The sequence below is a fragment of the Pteropus alecto genome, unplaced genomic scaffold (genome assembly GCF_000325575.1).
Source record: "Pteropus alecto unplaced genomic scaffold, ASM32557v1 scaffold88, whole genome shotgun sequence".
In the NCBI taxonomy this organism is placed as follows: domain Eukaryota; kingdom Metazoa; phylum Chordata; class Mammalia; order Chiroptera; family Pteropodidae; genus Pteropus; species Pteropus alecto.
The window spans coordinates 14,447,944-14,460,146 of NW_006494611.1; the positions used below are offsets into that span (position 1 = coordinate 14,447,944).

Consider the following 12,203-nt stretch of genomic DNA (forward strand, 5'->3'; position numbering starts at 1 on the left):
CCTACTACACAGCCCCATCATCCTTTTCCTGTACAGCCAGCCCCCCAGGAGATTCAAGGTCTTCCAAGATGTTGGCCTGGTTGCCTCCTCTGATCTTTAGTTCTCCCCACCCTTCCTCTACTCCTACACTTCTCTCTTTTGCTCCTCTCACTTCTGTTAAGTGAATTTTCTCTCTGCCTCTTACTTTCTTCTAAGCTGTGTAAGACACAGGCAACAACTTCCTGTTTCCACTGGCTAACCAGCATCTTCCTTTTATTCAAAACTTTCCTTGAGTGCCATTTCCTGCCGGAAGTCCACACAGATTATATGAACAGGAGACAATCTCCTCCTCAAAGTAACATTTAAGAAAAACAACCTCTCCTACCCCATAGTGCTGACAACAAATTCACCAAATAAGGAAAAGAAAAGGAGGAAATGGAAAATTTTTAAACAGCCATATTCCAAGACAGCCATAAAAGTGAATGGTGTGTGTGACTGGAATGTTCTCAGTCTCCACCCTCAACCTCTCCTCCCAGCTGCAGCTCAAACTGCTTGACTACTTCCTATGATCAAGCCTGACCACCGACAGGAGATGTTTAAGTGGCCCTAAGCCAGTGGTTCTTGTTCCTTCCCAGCCCTTGTTGCAGGGGTTGGGGAGGCGAGCCTTTCTTCTTATTAGGGAAATAGCCTGAACTTTGCTATGGGGCAGGCCAACAGATGTGTATAGTAGTGGGGCATTACTTTTGATCTTTTGTAGTTTCTATTAAACTGGAACTGAGGGGAAAAAAAAAAAAAAAACCTCGCAAGGCTTGTTTGTGCTACCTGACTAGGATTTGGGAGTCTATTGAGCCATAGCCGAAAGTGCTAACAGAGTCATAAAACATGTTTTCTTTTTTTAAGTAGGCCAAGCATGCTCCACCTCTTGCTCACCCCTCTTTCTAAAACGCTCTTGCTCTGATATCCACTTGGCTCAGTCCTTCGCTTTCTTCAAGACTTTAATCAAAAGTCATCATCTCGGTGATACCCTCGCTGGAAAGAAAATCCAACATTTTAAACCTGATTGAGCTTTCCCTATCCCTACTCCACTCCCTCTCCTTTATTCTTATCCTTTAGTATTCATCACCTTTCAATATATTGTCCACTTCACTTATTTTCCTTGCTTATTATCTCTCCTCTTAGGATGTAAGATTAATGAGGACAGGAAATTTTTTTCTGTTTTGTTCACTGATGTATGTTCAGTGTCTAGAACTGTGCCTGGCAGATAGGGCACACACAACATATATTTGTTGAATGGATGGGTGGATAGATGGATGAATGCATAACAAAGAAACATACAAATTAGAAAGCAGAAAAATAAATACCTTAATAATTTTAATATACGAAGGTAAAAGATGAGTACTAGAAAAGGAGAAGGAATAAAAATGCCAGGAAGGGCAACCCACTACTCACTGAAAGATAACTGGATAAACAAAATGTGATACAAACATGCAGTGGAATATTATTCAGCCTTTAAAAGGAAGGATATCCTGTCATATACTCCAACATGGGTGAACCTTGAGGATATTACACTAAGTGAAATAAGCCTGCCATAAAAGACAAATACTATATGATTCCACTTATAAGAAGTGTCTAAAGTAGTCAAATTCATAGAAACAGAAAGTAGAATGGTGGCTGCCAGGGGATGGGGAGAAGGGAATGGGGAATTGTTTAATGGCTATAGAGTTTCAATTTTGGAAGATGAAAAAGTTCTAGAGATTTGTTTCACAACAATATAAATATACTTAACACTAATGAACTGTACACTTAAAAATAGTTAAGATGATTTTTCAAATACCAAGAACTCTCAGAAGAGAACAAAATATCTATGCAGGAGGGGCATTGTGACTAAGCATTGAAGAATGAGTACTCTTTTGATATTCTAGGAGAGTGAGGGTACTCATAGCCAATTCATATGCAAAGCAGTTTGTGGGAACAGGGGCCCCTCGGGCATGTTCAGGGAAGTGAGATATGGCTGGGATAGTGAACAAGGGCAGCTTACTGGAGACAAGCGTGGAAATGGAGAGGGAAGCAGAGAGTGGGCCCTCATTGTTGTTTTGGGGCTACTGTTAGTATATCCATAGCTACTAGCAGGATGGCTGGCATAAGTTAGGTGCTCAATAAATATTTGTTCAATAAATAATCTTGACACAGTAGTACAGTGCTTTGTAAGTAATGGGGAACCAATAAATATTTAATTTTTGATATCACAGTTTAACTTACAAAGGCTAAGATAAAATAGTTGAAAGTTGTTTTAGTTATATTAGTATTATTATGTCAACATTAGAAATAATATCTTTCTAAATAGTTTGTTAAATTTTAAAACTATGGCATTATTATTTTCAGAAGACTCACAGCAATGAGGTTTGTTATATGAAAGTTAGTTTTTAAAGAAAAGTCTATGGTATCCAAAATTGTGGTTCCACAAGGCCATTGTATATATTTTTTTTCTATTATCTTCAAAATTTAGGATGTACTATTTCATTACAAAAAGCATTTTGGTTTTTCAATGGATCTGTGTTTTCTCAATAAACTGTTCCTTGAAGAATAAAATATTTCTACTGTTCCTTGAAGAATAAAATTTTTAAGTAATTAAGAAAATATTTTTAAAAATCTGTTCTAAATTTCTGATGTAACTGCTCACATTTTTCTGTTTGTAAAATTATAGAGAACATAGTGTTTCCATGAACATTATAATATCATTACTGTTATCTGAGCCTCTCTTCCCTGAACATGCCATGGTTTTGTACATCTCTGAATCCTTTTACATGCTGCTTCCTTTATCTAGAATGTCCTCCCCAAACTTGTTTACTTGCCTGTAAACATGGGGATAATAATAGCATCATCTCCCTCATATGATTGTTATGAAGATTACATGACTTGTAAGCATTTATTAGGTAGAGAGAGAACTCTGGAGAGTGTTTAGCACATGATGAGCATTAGTAAGTGTCAGCTGTTATGATTTTGGTTTTTCATGGCCTATTTCAAATGCCACCTTGTTATGAAGAGTGATTTCCTGTTATCTCCCATAATTCTTTTGAACATTTCTTCATCAGAGCTCTATCCTTTGGTATTATTATTTTCATTACACATTTATATACCTTCCTGAACTATGTGCTACATGAAGGCAAGGAATCTGCTTTATGCTTCTTTAGACTCAAAGCATCTAGCATGATGCTAGGCACACAGTGGGCAATGTGCTGAGTGATTGCTGGATGAATTGAAGACTTCAGGAGGAATGATGAAAACAATAATGACTTTCTGAAACAAATACCAGTAGTGTTTAAACTGAGATTTTCCCAATTTGACAAAAAAATTCTGGACTAATTGTTTTAACTTACTGATTATTTCTTTTCTCTATCTTCATGCAAATCTGAGGTTATATTAAGAGAAGGCAAGGTAAAATCTCTCCTACTGCCTGCATTGTCTGTTTCTCTGAGATTTCAATAACCATAATTATCATAGTAGAAATAGCTCTACCAAGTAAATACTTGACCTTCATACCTCTTCTGTTATATTAGGGTCTTCTGATTGAAAAACTTTCAAGTGCCCTTGTTGATCTTTTCCCAAGTGTAAATCTTAAACATTTTTATCTTGATCAATATAGAATCAAGAGCCTCAGCCCTACTGTCATAGAACTAGATTATGGTGCTACCTAGTGGTCAAGTTTTGGCACATACTTTATGGAAACTGGCTCATGCTCTAGGTTTTAATTTATCTTTTATATTAGCAAATGTAAAATGTCATTTAACTACATACCTTGCTCTCTTTTTTTCTAGTATTTTTGGCAACTATTTCATTTATCCTCTATTCATGTAGTTCAGATCTCTTCAGTAGAACTGAAAAATTAAAGATATGCTACAAGGCCTACCATCAAGAAGCCAAAGATACCCTTTTCTCCCACAGGAAAACCAGAATCTTTACAGTCAGAATGCAGCGCATTAACTTCTTTGGGCCGTGCTATGAGAGGATAGGCTAACATGTGCCCCATCCACACATGTCTGGCAGGCTGCCTATAGCAAGTGCACCCCTCCTCTGCACACATTTTCCTAAACCATCATTCTCTTTTCCCTCTTTTAAAACCAAACAATTTCCTCAAAAATATGGTTTCAGGCATAAAATAGGAAATAGTACTAAACAAACGGAAATGTTTTGCTTTAAATACTGAAGCCATTTGTTTACATTATGAAATAGTTTGCATTCAAAGCCCATAATTGAAAAGAAACATGAATCATCAATCACAAGGGGCCTTTATAGATAAGAAATAAATGCCGGCATAAACAATTGTATTAAATGTGAACAAGTCTTCTTGGTAGCTTTTGCTGAGTCATTTTTCAGGAAGTGGGTTGTCCAGGGAGATTTCTACGGGAGGAACAATTGACAATATTTTCATATTAATAACCTCCATTTACTTTATTGTTCTCAAAACTTTTGTTAATGAGTATTTTCCTGTTCGGTTAAAAAAAAAACATTAATCAAAAGACAAAGCCTAATCTGATTTATTTTTACGTGTTTTTGGTTATTTTCATCTATAAGTGATATTAAATATATTTAAGTTGTAAAATGTCCTCATTACTGAGCATAATATTATAAAATATTTTGTTCTGAAAATTTTTTAAAACGTCTATACTATAGCATATGTTGGATACAATCCTTAGAGTGATTCCAAATTATTTTGTATTCATTTCCCAACAAGGCAGCAGCAATGTTTCTACTTGATGGTTTGGAGCCTTTTCTATCCAACTCCTGAGATTTTTCTCAGTCAGCCCTCTGATAAGGGACAATCAGTGTGGGCTCCTGGAGACCAACTAAAAGATTAAGCTATTCACACAAGGGGCCCTCAGAAAACTCTCTAGCAGGATCATAGAGGACAGGCAGGGTCAGTGTGTTCCCTGGAGACTCCCTAGCATACACACTTTTGGCCTTTGTCCGTAAGCACCAAGCCTCTCTCTTAGCTTTAAGAAGGGGCTGAAGTCACCTGTCTATGGAATTGGAGAGGTGAACTGTCAAATAAGATCATTGTGTGATTATGATTCCCATTAGTATAAATAATTATCATACTTGTTCTGATTTAACACAAATATATCTCCCACCACCTACCCACCCCACAACCTGTGCCAACCAGAGCCCTGGCGAGAAAGCCTCAGTTTACATGCACAATGTAAATTTCCTTCTGTGCTGGGTGATTAACAAAGTGGGCCCAGTTATATAGTCAAGTACCAGAATCAAAGTAGGCTTCTCTGTAGTGCAGCAGTTGTATGCATTGACTCTGGAGTTAGACTCCCTAAGTTCAAATCCTACCTCTGCTACTTATTAGCTATCTGACCTTGGGCACTTTTCTGTGCCTGGAGTTTCCTTATTTACATAATAGATAAGGACCTATCCCATAAATTTGTTGGGGAGATTAAATTAATTAATGCAAATAAGGTCTTCAAAAACAATGCCAGGACATAAAAAGCACTGTAGAAGCCTTAGGAAAGGTACTATGAACCATTGAGGATAAGTTTTTGAGTTTTTTAAATCAAAGGCATTATAATTTTATGGTGAGTAGTATTGTTCTTCTGTTCCTTTTCAAATGGACACATGTAGATGTGTCTCTGATGCTCAGTGGTTAGAGTTTTGAAAATGTCAGTGACCCATAAAAATGTTGAGACTACAATCCTCATATACTTATTATAAAGTTATTTCCTATATACAGACCTTTATGTTTTGTTAGTTTACTCATTAATCATTAAAAAGAAAACTATATATTTAAAAACTTAGAATTACCGAGCCCTTGAGAAGTCCACAGGTCAGTGGAGAAATTTCTCCTTTATTCCAAGTGACCTGAGAGTGGGTGGGGTCTGGGAGTGAGGCACCTGCAGTCCACACCCAGGATGGCACACACACCTGCTGGGAGAACCCACCTTCAGACCTCAGAGTCAGGCTCTGAACGCAGATCAGTCTAACTCTAGAGCTCATAACCAACATGTGACACCACCTTCCTGGCTCATTGGCGCTTCACAACCCAGGACCATCCTTTTTACCTGAATCCTAGAATCTTCCATTTCTCTAGGTTCCTGGAATTTATTTTTGGAGGTGAAGAGAAGAATCAACATCAGAAAAAGAACCGCAAATCCTAGAAAAGGACCACAAAAAAAAGATCTGATTAAATGCACCTTTAGTGGGTTCTTTTTTTCTCCCCTGCTTTAACATTCCCCAACGATCATTAAAAGAAGGACTATACTGTGGAGAAAGGGGAAAGCTGCCATTTTCTTGTGGTTTCATCATATCTCCCTGGCTTCTTCTCAGCCTCCTTCCCAGGTTTCTTTTCCTCAGTCAGTCCTTTAAATGTAGTCGTTTCCAAGGAATCTGTCCTCAATTATCTTTTCTTCTTTCTCTAGACTCTTGTGAGTTCATCTTCTACTCATGTATTGACAAGTCCCAAATCTAAATCTTCAATTGCACTTTTCTCCTAAGCTCCAATCTTCATTTTTAACAACCTGCATACCATCTCCACCAGAATAATCTGTCCCACTAGCATCTAATATTCAACATGTTCGAAACTGAAGTCATTAACTTTCCTCCTAGTCCATTCAGGCTGCTATAGAAGGATTCTATAGACTGGGTAGCTTAAACAATAAACATTTATTTCTCGCAGTCCTGGAGGCTGGGAAGTCCAAGATCCAAGCAATGGCATATTCGGTGTCTGGCGAGAGCCTGCTTCCTGGTCCATTAATAGCCATCTTCTCACTGTGTCCTCACCTGGTGGAAGGGACAAAGAAGTTCTCTGGGGTCTCTTTTATAAGGACACTAATCTCACTCATGGGGGCTCTACCCTAAGGACATAATCACCACCCAAAGGTCGCACCTTCCAAATACCATCACATAGGGGAATAGGTTTCAACATATGAACTCTGAGGGGACATATTCAGTCTATAGCGCTCTCTTCCCAGTCTCCATACACCAAACACCCACCTACTAATAGTGCTGATATCCCCAACATAGATATTCTTAATCTGCTCCTACTCTCCAAAGCAATCTGTCCTATCTCTGATCTATTAACTCTGAGCCTGGTCACTTCTGGGCCTTTGTAGATGCTATTCCTATTGTCTAGAATGCCTTTCCATCTGTCTGGTGAATACATTTCTATGTATTTTTCTAGATCCAACACAGACAGCTCCCTCCTCAAAGCCACCCTAGGTCCTAAATTGTACTTCATGTAAGACATAATTTAGACAGGGGCATATATACTTTATTTTCAATACTAAGCTATAAATTATTTGAAGACTACCTCTGGGCCTAATTCATCTTCACAGTTCTCAGAGAACTTAGTATAAGACCTCATACATAGAAGTCCTCAACAAATGTTTGCTAAAATAATTAATCAATTAATTAATGTAGTAAAAAGGAACCAGTGTATTTTAGAGTGGTGAGTTATTTCTTCCTCCACTCATACTTTGTCTTCAAATTTCCCATTACCTAGAAAACTTTTCTGGATTGGTCACTACTCAGAAATTTTGATGTTGTTAAGCGTTTATCTCATATATTTGGTTTATAAGGCCTTACACAATCTGTACCCTTACAAGGACACCTATTGTAGAGTAAAAACTGAACAAATGACTAATGTGAATTCCTTCACTTCAAACACACTATGATAAAAAGAAAAATTTCCAACTATACCAGGTTTTACGGGGTTATGGTTCAATAGGTGATCTGTATGCTTCCTTTTTACTTCTAAACACATGTGTTCTTTTGTTTCTCAGGAAGTAATCATCATGTAGCCATGGAAATCAACAAGTGCAAAGGAAATGTTGCAGGAGGATAATGAAGCCAACTAACCCAACTCCACAAGTTGGTCACATCCTAAAATAATTAAAATACAACCATCCAAAAGCTCTTAGAGAAAGTGTTAATTGGCGCTTGGTATTTTGACAATAGCTGTATAGTATGCGAAAGCATTTCAAAAATTCAAAGGCATTTATAAAATGTAATATGTTATCAAGATGAATGAACAAATATTTATTGAGTGACTACTATGAACTATGCCTTTTCACATATATTCTCTCATTTTATAATCTCAACGGTCTGATAGAATAGCTCTTTTTAGTATCTGTTCTACAGATTAAAAAAAAAAAAATCAATCTGAGAGGTTAAATAACTTGCCCAGAGACTGCCAAGTAAAAGATAGCACTTAAAGGAATGTTCTTTCTATCAATCAGAATTCATCTTGGAGATGAATAATGTCCAGATCCCATGGGCTGAATCTCAAGAGGAACTATCATAGAATAAACCATCTCCCAATCAACTTTCCACACCTGTAAGATTCAACTCTTTATCTGCTTAACTAGGCCTGCAAATTCAAAGCCTGAGAGGTAGATTTGTGGTTTGGAGGTTTAAGACCTCTCAATAACAGGAAAGATCAAGACTATAAATTGTATTCTTTTAAGTCATCTGTAAGTCAAAATATCACATCACTAAAATTCTGACACAATGGACAATCATTATTTTCTTCTTCGTATAGATTTTGTAATGTCAAAATTGTTGTAAAGATCCAAAGTTTGTATTTTACAGAAGTTTGTCTTGTGATGGTTTCAGAGGAAAAAACTGAGAGTGGTAATAGTATTTTCATCTATATTTAGTGTCTTAAGGTAAAGGAGCTTATTTTAGGGAACACCTGCGGACTCAGTCTTATTACTTTATAAGCTATACTTTATATTTTATACAAATTATATTATTAATTTAAGTCCTATACAGCTTGGCATGTTTATCATGTTAACCACTCATTTTGACCAATCATATTGAATTATGATGGATAATTCAACACAAAAGAAGTTTCCTTAGAAGTGTCAGGACAAACTCGAATCCAAAACTTCAATCATGTCATTATTGATAATGATAGGAATGAATTGTCAGACAAAACTTTGAGGAAATTTGCTTTATCGTAAGCAACCAGTCACTGCCATTTGTTGAGAACCAGTTTTGTGCTTAGCACTATTCTAGGTTCTGTAAAAGATCCAGAAGCAATATGTGACAAGGTGAATTAATAAGAATTATGTTAAGCTTTAAGTCACAGATTCTAGGTTCTGAAAAAGATCCAGAAGCAATATGTGACAAGGTGAATTGTCATAATTAATAAGAATTATGTTAAGCTTTAAGTCACAGAGAAGAGACTACAGTGGCCTTTGTTCTCTCATGTAAAAGAGTCCAGATATGGACTAGGATAGTCCAGGATAAGCGTGGCAACTCCACAAAGTCATCAGACACCCAGACTGCTTTTATATTTCTGCTTTCTGTCTTTAGCAAGTGGCTTCTATCCTCAAGGTCATCTCAGGATACAAAAACACTGCTGGAGCTCCAGCCACCAAGTCCTCAATCCAAGAAAAAAAAAAGGATGGGGAGTCAAAAATGGTATGGACGAACTATATGTTCCCATTACTTAGAAATTTTCCTTGAATTTCCACTCAGAAACATCTGTTGTTATCTCATTGGTCAGAACTTAGTCACATGGCCACACTTATCTGCACATGAGACTGGGGAGGACAGTCTTTTTTTGGTCACAATGTTATTTGTATGTAGTTAAGATTCCATTACTAAGGAGGAATGGAAAGAATGGGGACAGATATAGAGGAGGTGCCTATATTTGCAACCACTGAAGGTAAAGAGGCAGAGGGACAGCAGAGCCCAGATGAAAGATCAAAGTCTTCAAAATGGAAGAATAATTGGGTTTGAATCTCACCTGTATATCTGCTATATACCAGATGTAGCAGAAGTAGTGAGATCAGCTAGAAGGTAATTTGGACCAGGGTGGTAGTAATAGAGATGTTGAGAAGTGGTCAGATTTTGAATATATTTTGAAGGTAGAGCAAACAGGATTTATTAATGGATTAGAATGAGATGTGTTAAATAAAGAGAAGTCAAGGGTGGTGTGAAAATTTTTTTGTTTCAATAACTGGAAGGATGGAGTTGCAACTTACTGAGAAGGGTGTTGATATAGGAAACACCCAAATCTGTAGAGAATTTGTATAAGAGTTTATTTGGGCTAAACCGACAACATATGTCAAGGAGCAAGGTCTCAAATGTTCCCAAGAATAACAGTTTTGCAGCTTCTTTTATGCGTTTGAAATTAAGGAGGGATTGTAAGAAAGATTAAATGAAGGTAGGTCAAGTAAGATAAGAACTGAAAATCCACCACTGCATTTGCTGTGGTTGCTATAAGAGTACCTACAGTGGATAGTGGGGGTTAGAGGAGAAGAAATGAAAAGACAAAAATTGAAGACAGCAAGTAAATGCTTTTTTGAGAAATTTTGCTATGAAAAGAAGGAGAGAAATGGGGGGAGGGTAAGCTAGAAGGAAAAGGAGGATCAAAAGAGTTTTTGTTCTTGTTTTAATGATGAGAGTTTGCTTATAGGGTACCAGGAAAAAGAGAGGGAAATTCATGATGTAGGAGAGAGAGGAGAATGGCTGTAGCGTTGTCCTTGACTAAGTAGGCAAGGAAGTGGAAGTGGAGATGCTGGCCTTTGTAAAGAGGGTGGAGAGCTCATCCAGAAGAACAAGAGGGAAGGCAGAGTCTATGAGCCCAGATGTTCGTAGGTAGGTAGATGTGGTTGTGGGAGCTTGTGGAAGTTTTCTTCTGATTGTTTCCACTTTCTCAGATATAGGGAGCAAGTTCATGATGACAGTGAGGGGTTGAAGGTTTGAGAAGCAAAGAAAAGGTATAAAAGAATCTCCTTCCAGTAGAGTGAATGAATGAATGGCTTAGGGAAATACAATATGATTGCTGGGCAGCTTGAAGGGTCCATAGAGATGAGTGATCAGGACTGTAAAATGAGACTAGTTAGTTTAATTGTGTGTTTTTCTCCAGCTTCGTTTAACTGTATGAATGGAGTAGGGGAAAATCGAATTTAGCAAAGGTTGTAGTACAGCCAAGTTAGTTCATCAAAGCAAGAGAGGGACAGGGAGTTGAGAGTACAGTCAATGAAGTTATTAAAATATTTGATCACAGATTTAAGCTGAGTAAGGAAGGAAGTGAGGACATGAAAGGAATGAGGGATAGTGAAAATGTGGTTGGATCAATGGATTTTAGGTCTCAATGGAGCTGAAGGATTGCTGGAGTTCAGAGTGTTGCATGTCCATTAACAAAAAAAAGACTGAAATTCTCAAATCTAAACCTTCATGATGTCCAAAGACACTAGAACTTAGAGGCTTGCCAATGTGAGCTTCCCCATTCACTCATCCCAAAATAAATAAACCAACCTTCTTCTCTCTCAATTGCTGACCTGATACAGAGAGAGTGACCTCATAATGCCATGATTAAATCCTGTTCCTGGATTCCAGATTTTCACTCACTTCCAGCCATTTCCTGCAAACGACAAAGTAGAGATTCCAGTGGGCTCTCTGACATGGCAGGGTGCCAGGTCGACCAAAGACTCATTTCCATAGCCTGAAGAGAATTGAACATCAGCTCTCTGGCAGTCTATTTTGTTAATCAGTTTTCAAGCAAGACTTCATTTGTTTTGAAAGTGGTTCATTAAAGCTGCTCCACAAGCAGCAAGGGTGCTCTTTCTCAAGTCCCACTCTTGCCTCAGGTTTGGAATAGAGCCATAAATCAAAAGTTCTTTAAACAATAACGACACAGAACTCAACATCTTGGACATATATAAGAAAATAAAAAAATATAGCCCCCAAATCAAACCTCTCGGGAAAATCATTCCTTCTGGGTGGGATGCCAGGGCCCACTTTTTCCAGCCAGTAACTAACAAATGCACTCTCAAGCAACTTCATATGATTGACTAACATCATGAAAACATAGACTCGAAAGAGTATTTATACAAGTCATGCTGAAATTCCTTCTCTTTCTCTCTGTGCCACTGAAAACCCAAAGTTTCTTTTAATATCTAAATCGATGACTCAATAGTTAGGCATTTTCAACTTCCCTTACGCAAGTCTCTTGTCAGGATTTTAGAATTTTTAAACCTTTATCTTTATTGAGTAACACAGGCCTGGAAGAGAGAAAATTGTTAATTAATAATAGTTTTTGTTCTTTCGGTTTCTTTTTAAAAACACCCCAGCAATAAATATAGCACCAACTACCCAGGAGTTCTGAGTAAATGTGAGTTTATTGGACAATAACAGAAAAAAACAGCAAGTAATGGGTTTTACTTTCTTGAAATTTAAATACAAAAAAAAGTCATTTTAAATGTTTAAAA

General features: G+C 37.3%; 1 long non-coding RNA gene across 1 annotated transcript; it reads right to left on the reverse strand.

The window, feature by feature from the left end:
- Positions 1-7,780: 7,780 nt before the first annotated feature.
- On the reverse strand, positions 7,781-11,841 carry LOC112474092. The gene is made up of 3 exons (XR_003044268.1): positions 11,690-11,841; positions 11,274-11,356; positions 7,781-7,860 (listed from the first exon to the last, which is right to left on the reverse strand). It is a non-coding gene; the product is annotated as an uncharacterized LOC112474092 (long non-coding RNA).
- Between the last annotated feature and the right edge of the window lie 362 nt (positions 11,842-12,203).